The sequence below is a fragment of the Octopus bimaculoides genome, chromosome 6 (assembly GCF_046866305.1).
Source record: "Octopus bimaculoides isolate indiv1 chromosome 6, ASM4686630v1, whole genome shotgun sequence".
Classification (NCBI taxonomy): Eukaryota; Metazoa; Mollusca; class Cephalopoda; order Octopoda; family Octopodidae; genus Octopus; species Octopus bimaculoides.
In genome coordinates, this window is record NC_142933.1 from 114310640 (window position 1) to 114323571 (window position 12932).

The window sequence follows — 12932 nt, forward strand, 5'->3', positions numbered from 1 at the left end:
GGTATTTTTATACATATAAAGTATAATATGTTATACATGTATGTATATTGTTATAATTGTATTTTTAAAGAAATAAATAAATATACATAATATAACGTCTAAAAGATGATGAACACTGCCTCTTGATCCCCTCCATTTACTTGTTGTTGTATAAATTAAGGGTAAAACAACGCTTTACCCTCACCCATTTATTACATTCAGTAATGTAATTGCCATGCAACGAAAAAACACTTGTGTATTAATAATTGGGTGTACTACCAGCAGTATATTGGATAAGTATTATCCCTTAGTTGGTTGGATTCACAACCTCTAACTCTCTTGGAATTATATATATATATATATATATATATATATATATATATATATATATATATATATATATATATATATGTATGTATGTATGTATGTGTGTATGTTTGTATGTATGTATATGTATGTATGTAGATGTATGTATGTATGTATGTATACATCATGATGATGATGACAATTGTCTCATCTTGCCAGATGATAGCCATCTCACATTGACCTTGATTGCTTCAATTAGTTAAGCATCAGCACATCACTGAATTTAAGTGTCAAAAACTTGTGTAACACTTTTGCCACTCTCTCAGTCACCGTAGTAGGTTCCAGTGACAAGCATTGCAGGATGTCTGGTAGTATTTTGACTGCAAGTCTTATGTCAGTCTATCTCTCTCTATAAAGAGAGAGATAGTCTTCCCAACATATTAATAAATATATATATATATATATATATATATATATAGAGAGAGAGAGAGAGAGAGAGAGATAGATATGTATATACATATATACATATTAATATATGTGTATGTGATTAGGGGAGGTGGTGTATAAGAAAATATTTACATACATACATACATACATATATATATATAAATATATATGTATATATATTTACATATATACACACACACAAATATATATATATATATATATATATGTATGTCTGGATATGTATGTATTATCTATACACACACATACATCTACCTGTATACTTTTTATGCCAACAGATGTAACAGCTTCTTGAAGCTGCTTCCACTTCCTTTCTATCCTAGATACTTTACTTTCACTACAGCCACATACAATACTAATTATATTTCGTAGGTAAGTACTGAAACCTACCACACCTCGCAAGTCATCCGAGGAATTCTTGAGCTATATTTCATTGGCTGCACCTGCTGGTACTTACTCCTCAACATCTGGTACATCTATGGTTCATATTCTCTCTCTCCCTTTCCCCCTCCTTTCCCCCCTCCTCTCCCCCCCTCTCTCTCTCTCTCACTGCCAGTCTAGTCATAATCCAGTTCCAGAGTATATACACATACACAGAGGAACATACACCATACATACACACACTCACACACACATATGCGCATGCATACATAAACACATATGTGCGGGTATGTTTATATACATATGTATAGATATGAATAAAAATATATATACATATATATATGGATATAAATAAAAATATATATACAGATATATATATATATATATATACATATAAATAAAAGTATATACACACACACACACAATATATATATAAATATATATATAAATATTTATACATACATATACATACATATATATATATATATATTTATATATATATATATATATATATATATTTATATATATATATATATATATATATATATATATATATATATATATATATATATATATATATATATGTATGAGAAAAAGAAAACTGAGAAATTAACATATATATATACTCTTGTATATATCTAAATTCTGTACAACTTTCTTCTTTCTTCCTTCTTTTCTTTTTCTCGCTCCCCCTCTCTCACTTTCTTGGCATTCTCTTTCTTTAATCTCTCTACTTTCCTCTGTTATTTTCCCTTGTACCTTTCCCTCTTTCTCCCTCTTTCTCTCTAGTTCCTTCCCTAATTCTTCAAACCCTCTGCTTCCCACCACTCTCTCTTCCTCCCACATGACCGGTGCTCAGCCAAGCATGATCTTTCTTGGCTTGACCACCACTCACACAACACCTTCTTTTCATGTCCCCTGACTTTCATCTGTGTTTGTTGCCACAAGGCTTCCACTTCACACACCAGCTTAACTTAACTTGTCCTTTTTGTTATTCTTGTTGTTTGAATTTGTAATCATGCAACATCTTCTCATTTTTTTTTCTTTGTCTGTATTGTCACACATATTTGCCTACTTACTTCCAAAAATTTAAAGCCCTTAGCTTAGATTTTTGGGGCCTACCAATTTCGAACAGTCTCGAGTGTAACAGACCAAAACTGTAGTGATAATTGGAATCCTTGACTGATGAATAAAAAGCCACAAATGTTCCATCCTGTTTTCCTGTCCATCCTTGTATTGTCCATCCTTGTATCATCCATCCTTGTATCGTCCATCTGTTCATATGTTTTCATTGTCATCCATTACGTTCTTGTTCGTTTTTTTGGAGATATATATATATATATATATATATATATATATATATATATATATATGTACCAAGGCAAATAATTAGAAAATGGAGAAAACCACAGATTAACCAACATGTTGGTTGGACCATATTTATAGCTTATTTTTTAATACAAGGCATGACATAACAAAATAGGCGACACAGTATATCTTACAGCCGTTACTGATCAGATTGCCAAAATGCAGTCTATACATAAATGCGAGAATAAAATTCTTAATCTTCATAGGGCATTCAAATTAAGGCAATGGATCTTCATCAGAATAAACAAACAAGAGCGTACAAGATAAACAAAAAGAAGAAGGAAAAGGAAAGAAAACTTGGCTTAGACAAATAGTCTAGAAGCCCAATATGTTAAGAGCGAACAATTATTTACCATCTGGGCTACAGGGTCCGTATGTAGAAGAGTGAGCTAGTAAAGGTCTGGGGAATACTACAATTTATTAACAGGTAGGTGCAATTTTAAGGGGGTGGTGTCTGGATGTTTAAAAAAGAAGTTATCAAGAGACTATACTATAAGGAAAATACTAACATGATTATCAAAGGGCAGTACCTATGCTAATGGAGTAAATTCAAGTAAAAGTAAACAATGATTGTAGGGATCTAAAGAAAAAATTTTTACTCACAGAAATTAATACCGAGAATGTATGTATATATGTATGTATAGTTTATGCATGTAGATATGTATGTATGTAAATGTTTGTGTGTATGCATCTGATGTGAGTGTGTGTGTGTGTGTGTGTGTGTGTGTGTGTGTGTGTGTGTGTGTGTGTGTGTGTGTGTGTGTGTGTGTGTGTGTGTGTGTGTGTGTGTGTTGGCAGCATACATTGACAAATAATATAAACTACAGAGTGTTTTTACATTCCAGTAGTACATATGATTCCCTATCTACCTAACTTTCTCTAATTATCTAATTTCGGTTTACCAACCTTACTGACATGTCTATTATTGCAGGACTGGAGATGATGATGGTGATGGTGATGATGGTGATGATACCAAAGATGCTAATGTCTTCATTCACAGGTGAATGAATAAGATAACGGTGATGATGTCTTGTCACACAAGTAAATGGTGATGATGATGATGATGATGATGATGATGATGGTTTCTTAGTATATTGGTGAATAATACTGATGATGATTATAAAAATAATAATGTCTTGATAGAGATGGATGATGAGGAGGAAGAAGAAGAGAAAGGTGGGGGCATTATAATGATGGTGATGATGATGATGACAACAACGACGATGATGATGATGATAAGAGGAGGAGGAGGGTGGTGGTGGCGGTGGTGGTGGCTGTGGTGGTGGTGGATAGCAGCAGTAGTGGTGATGGTGGTTGCAGCAGCAGTGGTAATGATCATGGTGGTGGTGGTGGTGGTGGTGGTGGTGGTGTCTTGACACATAGGCATATATGATTGTTATAAATAGCATGATTTGTGTTTGTATCTAAAGTTTGTCCTCATTAGATGTTTCATTGCTCATGATTAACTCTTGCTATCTTGTCTATTTTTACTGTAGAACATACTGTGAAGTATGCTTTTTGGAATATTAAATGAAACCTATCATAAGGTCACACCTGTCTTTTGTATATTGTCTTACTTCAGTTTATTCAACATTCAAAATGGAATGATTTCTTCAACCCAAATGCTTTGATGCTAACCCTGATTCTCCTGATGCCGCAAAGAACTGGAACCACTGGCACCAAACTTTCAACAATTTCTTATCCTCTGTTGAAGATCAAAATCCTGATAAACTCCACTTGCTGGCAAATTTTTGGGCTCCATCAGTGTACAAACATATTACAGAATGCCTTGATTATGAAACTGCTACTGAAACTCTTGAAAACTTGTATGTTAAAACCAAGGAATGAAATATTCGCTAGGCATATTCTTGCCACTACAAAATAAGATCTAGGTCAAATCTTAGACCAGTTTTTACAAAGACTTAAAGGACTTTCCAATGAATGCAACTTTAAAGCTGTTACTGCAGAAAAGAATTGTGAAGACGTCATTCGATATGCGTTCATCAGTGGTCTAAGCTCAAATCATATCAAACAGAGACTGTTGAAAAATAAAACTCTTGACCTTCAAAGGCTTTTTGACTTGGCTTGATCTTTTGAAATGGCTGAAAAGCAATCCCTTACTGACACAACCCATCCAAGGTCAAAATGTCCTGCACAGAATGCCACCAGCAAAAGATGTGGTAAAAAGGTACATTTCTTAAAGGTTTGCCAATCTAAGCCTAATTCTACATGGTCTGAATTTGCATCTGCTGCTGATCCTCAATTAAGTACAGTTATTACTGCAGCTTCACCTACTAGCTTGTCTAAAGCTATCATCAATATTTCCGTCAATGATGCCTCTATCAAAGCTCTTGTTGACACTGAAAGTTCAGAGAGCTACATCTACTCTGATCTTGCCAAATCCCTGGAACTAAATACTTATCCCTCAGAAAGAAAGATTTCCATGGCTTCCATGAAACTTTCGAGTGTAACAAAAGGACATTGTTTTGTGCAACTCTGCTACCAAGGTCAAGTGTACCCACACTGTGTTCAGGTGTTATACTGGGACATGATTTCTTGGACTAGCATGAAGGACTTCAGATTTCTGTCAAAGGAGAAAAGCCTATTTTTTCTGTGTGTGGAATAGCAGCAGCAACAGTTGAAGCACCACCCTTATTTCGAAATACAAAAACTGTTATGTGATGACATCATTGAGCCTTCAAACTCACCCTGGAGAGTTCAGCTTTTGCTGTTTCTTTTCATGTCTGACTACCATGACTGAGTTCTTCTGCTTGTGTAGCATGGTGCAGAGTCCTGTTGCCAGATATAGGGTCTTCCAGCAGCCACCATCTTGACTCCGAGCAGCACTACCTCCTCCAGACACTTGATGTAGGCTTCCATGTTGAGTCTGAGGTTGTGTAGGAAGAAGAATGGAGGCATAACATCGCCATCACTAGTGATCACTCCAAACACCATGATGTTGACTGGATGTTTGGTTTTTATCACTCTCGGTACATGTTTTGGGGACGTAGCAGGCCAACAGTTGTTCTGTGTGTTCACTATCTGATCCTGACAGAAATCATTCTCATCTGAGAAAAACCAAAGCACGTTCAGTTGGAGGGGATACTTGAGTTTGTTCAAAGTTTTGTAGTGTGGTCTTACCTCTTGTCCTTGATAGCTTGGGATAAAAATTGGCCCTTTTTTATCTTGTACGAGGAATACCAAATGTCTTCAAGCACTCCTTACCTGATAAGAAACTCAGACACTCTTATGTCCCTGTCAATGGGCCTGATTAACTTGGAGGAATCGTTGTCAATCCTAGCATGGATCTCACCAACAAATTCAAGAGTTCGTTTCTTATCAGAACGATCAGCTGCCATACTTTCGTAATCACCATTAGACTCATCCAACTTCTTCTGAATCCTCTGCACTGTCCTCAGATTGATACCCAAACACTTTGAAATGTTCATATTGGAGCTTCCGACATGAATGCAAAGCAGTACAACATGTCATTTCCAAATTTTTGGTAGAGTGAATTGCATCAAGGTGCTGTTTTTCTCATACATGGTGACCAACTGACTCTACTATACTGTGCAGTCAACGAAATAAAAAATATAAAATGGCAACATATTACCCATTGACTCTGTGTGTGTGTGTGTGTGTGTGTGTGTGTGTGTGTGTGTGTGTCTCTGTGTGTCTCTGTATGTCTGTGTGTTTATCTGTCTGTCTGTCTGTCTGTCTGTGTGCCTGTGTCTGTGTGTGTATACATATATATATATATATATATATATATATATATATTAGGTTGTTTCACATGAAATGTCGTATTTGAAAGGTAACAATAAAATGTTTCAGAAGTCTTAGAGAACTGATTTATTTAATCAAAGTATGATCCATGTTCATTTATGACGTTTACCCAATTTTTTTCTATGTTATATATTCCATCTTTTAAAAAAAATTCATCTTTTGCTGTGGTAAACTGTCCAAAATGCTTCAATTACCTCTTTATTTAAGAATGTTTTATTGCTTATGAAAAGCTCAAAATGCTTAAATAAGTGATGATTAGCAGGAGAGATATCAGAGGAATAGGGAGGATGTTACAAAATCTCATAACTTAGGATTTGCAACTTTTGGGCCGTAACTTGAGAAGTGTGAGGATGTGCATTGTCGTGGAGCAAAATCAGGTCATCTCTATTCACTAGTCTGGGTTGCTTCTTTTTCAAATTCTCATGCATACAATCAATTTCCTGGCAATACAATGTTGCTGTTACTGTTTTTCCTTGTTGCAAAAATGAATAATGAATAACTCCCTTTGCAGACCACCATACAGTGACTACTAACTTTTTAGGGTGCAATGGTGGGTTTGGGTAGTGTTTAGGTGACTCTCCTGCATCTAATCACTATCCTGTTCTTCTGTTGTTGTCAAAAAGTATCCATTTCTTATCACAAGTAATAATTTGATGTAAAAATGGTCTTTTTCCAATCGAGAAAGCAATAAAGAGCACACTTTGAGGCATCTGTTTTTTTTTTTTTTTATCTCATTCAGTTGATGTGGAACAAACCTATCCATTTTCTTGACTTTTCCAATTTTTTACAGTTGTTCAAAAACAGTTGTGCAAGGTGTTTGGAGTTCTGATGAAAGTTCTCAAACCTTTGTTCTTGGATTTTGTTCAACCAAAGCATTTAACCCATCAAGCCAAATAACTGATTTTGGCCTACCCCTTTGGTTTATTTTCAAGGCTATCATCTCCTGAACAAGAGCTTTAGAACCATCTTTAAACTGTCCTGTCGACAAAACCATTACCAAAGGCCCGCTTGATATTCTGTAGAGCTTCTGCCGTAGAGTAACTCAGTTTGTACTCATATGAGAAAATCACTCAACATAGTTTGGTTGTTATCATTATCATAAGGTCTGTGGGTACGAATTTTGTAAACCAATGTTGTTGGAAAAGAAAAAGAGTCAAGATTAAATGCAAGGTAGACATAATTGAGTTTTTAAATGACTGAAATAACAAGTTATTAAAAATGCAACGTTTCATGTGAAACAACCTAATATATGTGTATGTGTGTGTATGCATATATTTATATATATATATATATATATATATATATATATATATATATATATATATATATATATATATATGTATGTATGTATGTATTGTGTGTGTGTGTGTGTATATATATATATAGGTAAGTGGTAGGTTTGCCTCGATCCTTCAGGGGTAGTCTGAAGCATCCAAGCAACCAGGGGATGTTTAAATCCGGAGGCACTCCTGGGGATCACCTGTATGGGTACCGTCTTGGGAAGAGGGCGTCCAGAGGCAGGTAATATGTTGCTTAAACCGTAGTTTATGTATTTACTTGGAGAATGGAGCAATAAATACAAGAAAAAGCATTTTCAGTGGACTAGATAGCCGTTGTTTTATTATGTGGAGCTTGTGAAATGAGTCAGTGTGGAGGTTTAGGTTATGTAATGAGTCATTTTGTATATTATATATCAACCCATGCTAGTATGGAAAGCGGACGTTAAACGATATATATATCAATGAAAAATATTTCAATACAAATGTATCGGTACCTTGTTGTACTACTCTTATGAATTTATATATATATATATATATATATATATAATGGGTGTTTATTTGCACTTGTATGTACTTATTTGACAAGTTTCTGCTAAGTTTCTTTCTACCAAACTTCGATCGTACGGTATTAGTCATTTAATTAAAATATTGATAAATGACATTATAATTATTATCTTATACTTTACAAACAATGGGGGAAAAATTAACTTTGTCACCTAAAAGTAGCAAAGATTACACAGAGTAAATCAATGGACCTATCTGTAGTAGTAGTAGTAGTAGTAGTAGTAGTAGTAGTAGCAGCAGCAGCAGCAGGTGGTGGTAGTAGTGGTGGTGCTGGTGGTGGTGGTGGTGGTAGTAGTAGTAGTAGTAGTGGTGGTGGTGGTAGCAGTGGTGGTGGTGGTGGTGGTAGTAGTAGTAGTAGTAGTAGTAGTAGTAGTAGTAGTAGTGGTGGTGGTGGTAGCGGTGGTGGTGGTGATGGTAGTGGTGGTGATAGTAGTAGTAGTAGTAGTAGTAGTAGTAGTAGTAGTGGTGGTGCTGGTGCTGGTGTTGCTGTTGTCGTTAGTAGTGGTGGTGGCGTTGCAGCTGTTTTTGTTTTCATTGATATTGTTTTGTTGCTATTGTTGTTGGTAGTGGTGGTTGCGGAGGGTATTGGTGGCAGTGGTAGTAGTGTTGATGGTGTCGTTGAGGGTCCAGATGGACTATATGTAATCTGAACCTTTCCCCCCTTGTTTTATTTTTTTTTTTTACGGAATCCCACGTTTTAGGCTATGGAGATTCTGATTCTGAAAAAAATTTTTCAAAAATCTCAATTTCAAAATTTCGATTCCCCCCCCCCCTCCGGTTTTTATATAGATGGACAGGGTAAACCTAACCCTAACTCAAACCCTAACCCTAACCCTAACCCTAACCCTAGCCCTGACCGTAACCCTGACCCTAACCCTAACCCTAACCCTGACCCTAACCCTAACCCTAACCCTAAACCTACCCTAACACTAGTTTTGTGAGATTTGGCTGTTATTTCTAGCATGGTGGGGGGGGAATTGAAATTTTTCAAAAAATTTTTTTTCAGAATCGGAATCTCCATAGCCTAAAACGTGGGATTCCGTTAAAAAAATTAATAAATAAGGGGGGGGGGAGGTTCAGATTACATATAGTCCATCCCTACCTCGTTGAGATTTGTGTTCTTGTAGATGTCATTATACTTGGTGATGGTAGTGGTGGTAGTGGTGGTGGCGGCAGCAGTGGGAGGGAGGATGATGTTCACCAGACCATCACTGATCATACAAAATTATAATCAAAGACATTCTGGCCATTGCTATTTTCACTTTTTTTGCTTTTTATCCTTTTTAAATATTAATCCAACAGTCTTTACTTTTTAAGTTAGCACTGTGTGATATAAGAAAGATTTGGCTGCTATTTCCAGCAGATCGTGCCACTGCTTCAGGAAGCTTACCTGATATGATACCCATTGTTTTTATTGTCTTTAATGCTTATCATGAGTGCAGCCTTGACTGAACAGACCTAAGAACAGATCAAAGTGATTCCAACAATCACCACTCACTCAGTTTAGAGTCAAGTAGATTTAGTTGCTATGTCTAACAGATCAAACCACTGTTTTGAGGCTATTTGAAATAGTACTTATCATTGCTTATTATTATTGTTCTTGTTGACCTACTCCATAGAGAGTCAACAAAAGCTACACATAGCCTTATCTGGTTTAACCATTGTGTGTTTACTTTTCAGTAGGTTACAGATTGCTGTGTTATCAATAGCAGAGAGCTAAAAGGTCAGGGCAACCTTAACATGATTTCAGTTTAGTACAGTACATGATAATAATTGATCTCATAAAATGTATATGTTTATGTATAAATAAGTATATTTGTGTATATATATTTGGAATGAACAAAATGGAGGTCGTTGTGTCAAAATGGTATAAGAAACTTTGTTGCAACCAACTTAGGGGTGCAACACAAAGGAGAAAAGTAGCTGCAAATATACCACCTGCACTGACCTGTAATCCTCATGCTTGCAGCACCTGTGGGCTTCTTTGCAAATTGTTGGCAGGATTTAAATGTCACACTCGACATAAGCATTGTGACTGACAAAGAAAGAGTACGTTGTCAGATCCTCATATGTCAAAATCGATGGGAGAGTTTATCATATATATATATACGTATATATTTATGCATAGATGCATATATATATATATACATATACATATATATATATATATATATATATATATATATATATATATATATATATATATATATATATATATATATAATTAATAAATCATAGGGCAGCAAAAACATTTTAGAAATTTAATTTACCGCCAGTGGTCCAGTGTTTGAGATATAATGAAGTGAATTTCGATGGTTGTGGATTGCACTTACTGGATTGTATCGTCCGTTAAAGTGTTTTTGTTGTTTTTTAATTGTAATTGATGTAAGATTGAATAATTAATGCTCACGCTCATAACACAGACATTTGAATTAATTTTTACAATCCAGCTGACCTTTCCAGACGGGATTTCGTCTTCCTGAACCAATTGATCCTGAAGTAACTTATCTATAATTGAACTGTGATTATGTATATCAGAAAAGATATATATAAGCCAAAACAATTTGTTGGACTTTTATGGTTTTTATAATTATTTATATAATATTATACTTTATGTTATATATTTATATTCTTATTATTTAATGTAATGTAAAATAAATAAATTATTCGATTGTCAATAGAATATCTCTATATTTAATTTATCTTTATAATTGAATTATACTTATATTTATGTGGTACCCAACTGAAGTACCAGTGAATTGGATGTTTAACACACACCTTTGAAGGATTTTTTCCTCAGTTTGTTACTTTATATATATATATATATATATATATATATATCATCTATTGTTTTCATAATCGGTCATAATGTCTTACGTTTAAGATGATTCCCATGCTTTCCCTGATGAGAAGGTTACAATTTTAATATCAAAGATCCCTATGGATCACACAGGTTGTAATCCTTTGAAACATATGTAGGAATAAAGTATGCAATTATAACATGTGTTTTCTCCAATCCTTAAATTCTTAAATATACTCAAACACCCAAAATTTCAAGGAGTTCCTGCCTTAAAAACAGGAACTAAACCACAGTTATTTTGTGTTCTTTGCTACATTGGTATCTATTAACCCATTTATTCTATCAGAAGAATTTTTATTCATTAAGATAGAAGAAATACACATAATTATATATATATATATATATATATATATATATATATACAAAATAGAACAAGAACGCAAAACATCCAGACAGTTAGGTGATATAAGAAAGGGACAACAAAACATCCAGATAGATGATACAAAGAAAACAAGGACGGGTCATTCGGAGTTTGCTTTCCTCAGTTGAGTTCCAGATTATCTTTGCAATTTCGGTTGGTTATACTCGAAATTGCTCCAATTTGGCCAGCCCCAAGGAAAAACTAAGCTAAGAGCATTAGATTCTTTGGAAGAAAGCAGTGAATGTATCCGAAAACAAGGACAGAAAAGAAACGGAGAAGGTTACACAAATAACAGGATATAACAACAGGTGTCTTTCGACTAAGCTGGTTTACAGACAAAGTTTTGAATATGCATATAAAAGCTCCCATTTCATTATGCTTGCTACAGCCTAATGATACCAACTGGCAATAACATTAACATATGTTTAATATTAAAATATTAAAATATAAATTCCATCCATGGGTTATTATTATTATTATTATTATTATTATTATTATTATTATTATTATTATTATTATTATTACTATATGTATATATACAAAATAAAGTAAATGTGATTTGGTCTTAAATATTAACAGCTTAAATGTTAGTGGTTTTAGGATTGTGCATTGTAGTATACCTATAAGATAGAATTTTCTTAGGTACCTGTATACATCTAATTGTTACCACAATTTGTTATATATGTTGTTAAGTCTAATATTATTTTTAGCAGTTTTTTTATATAGATTTTTTCTAATACCTATACTAGTTGCCTCCCCTTTACTATAAGTCCAGCCTAGTGCCCATTTGACTGTTTTTCTCATGTATGAGATATTGATAAGCTGCAGAAGGACTTAAGTGGTCCCATACCACTTATATCATTGTCTACTCCTCCATACCCTTTACTTATTTTCTTAATTATTTATCTTTATTTACATATCCATTATAACGGTTTTAACTTATGCTCTCTGTTCAAATATAATTGACCAATTTTAGAGATCGCTGGACTTAACCTGTCCCATTGTGGACAACAGGTGGGGTTCTCTGTAATATTTCTGTGAGTACACTATCTTAAGCACCCTACGATAATGTTTTGGATACATTCTAACTCGAATTTTTTCATTAGCATAGGTAATGCCCATTGACAGTCATGTTAGTAAGTTTCCTTGTATTATTATTTTTTTGATAACTTCTTTTCATGACTTTGAAAACATCTTGGTTCTCCCTTATAATGGAATTACCTATAAAAAAGTTTTTTACATACTAGACCAGTACTAGTTCACTCTGTTACCTACAGAATTCATAGCCCTAAGATGGTAGATTATATGCTTTTAATATTTTGGGCTTCTAGACTTCTTTTCTAGGCCATGTTTTCTTTCATATTCCTTCTTCCTTTTGTTTATTTTGGATGCTTTTGTTTTACTCTGATGAAGCACCATGCCCTGATTCAAATGTCCTATGAAAGTGAAGAATTTTATTTTCACAATTATTTGTAAACATTGATCAGCACCGGTTGCAGAAACAGCTGTAAGATTTATTATGTCACATAAATGTTATGCCATGTTTCGTATTAAATAAGAATGACCTCAAAATACTGAACCT